A 994-nucleotide genomic window follows, 5' to 3' on the forward strand; every position below is an offset into this window, starting at 1 on the left:
CACATAGTACATACAATGTAACCTAGGCTACCAATGCAACTATGTGGTGCACCTTGCCCTCCTGGTTATCCATGTCACGGATCATTATTGATGTTCTCCCTATAACCTATTATGGATTGCCAAATGATGGGTCACGGATCATTATTGATGTTGTCCTTATAACCGGTCATGGATTACCAAATGATGGGTGGTTCCTCCTCCACTGTGTGCTGGGAAGACGATATCACAGAATGCATGTATGACGGTGAACGTTTAAAGTGTTTAAATATGTGTGTGGAAAAAGCTTAAGAAAATGATACATTACGAAATCATAGCGCACTACAGTGAATCAAAATTCGCCACCTGCTTTCTCAACACGCGTCACTGTTCCTCGTGTGTGCGACTGAATAGAGGCGACCAGGGCAACGCAAATACGTCGTATTGGAGGAACTGATAAGGAGCAACAAGTGATCTGGAATTTACAGAAAGATATTTCGATTATATTTAATCACCGAAGAGGTACCGTACCGTACCAAACTGGGGTGTGGTTAACATCTTGGTCTAGTATGATTTCTGCTGGGAAATTTGCATTTGCGTTGAAAGAAATCAGACTAACTCTTTCTGCAACCCACAAATAGGATATCAATGCTAAATTCCAGCTTTAAGTAGGAACCATGGAGTCGAAACCTCGTAAACACCGTAGCCATCGATAACTATATTCAGTGACGCAATCGTCTCACCATTGCGTAGGTCACGAACGGTCATGAACGTCATGAAGGTGTAAGGTGTGTTAAATGGTGGTAGTGGTAGGAGGTTTTGAGCAGGCTATGTGAGGGTTTTGTGGGTTAAGTAGTGCACACTACTTTTCGGGGCTGCAGTTATGTACTGAGGAAGTTAGGCCTCGAGCTGTTTTGTGGGATCTGATTGCTGATCCTACCACCTACTTTGAGATTTTCGACGTCAGAATTTTTCATACGGGTGCCAGCCTATGGCACATCCGGAAGGAATAAGAACT

At 43.4% G+C, this 994-nt stretch overlaps 1 protein-coding gene across 3 annotated transcripts in view; it reads left to right on the plus strand.

Annotated features, from left to right (window-relative positions):
* The first annotated feature begins 201 nt into the window (after positions 1 to 201).
* Positions 202 to 994, plus strand: part of LOC111867008 — an 11,865-nt gene continuing 11,072 nt past the window's right edge. Inside the window, exon 1 of one of the 3 annotated variants that reach the window (XM_023856460.2) lies at positions 202 to 446. The gene's annotated coding sequence lies outside the window, so the exon portion shown is untranslated. Of the gene's footprint in view, positions 447 to 702; positions 765 to 994 lie in introns of those variants that run through there. The other 2 variants (XM_023856461.2, XM_023856459.2) reach the window with 2 other exon arrangements.

This window comes from Cryptotermes secundus, unplaced genomic scaffold (genome assembly GCF_002891405.2).
Source record: "Cryptotermes secundus unplaced genomic scaffold, Csec_1.0 scaffold1437, whole genome shotgun sequence".
Classification (NCBI taxonomy): domain Eukaryota; kingdom Metazoa; phylum Arthropoda; class Insecta; order Blattodea; family Kalotermitidae; genus Cryptotermes; species Cryptotermes secundus.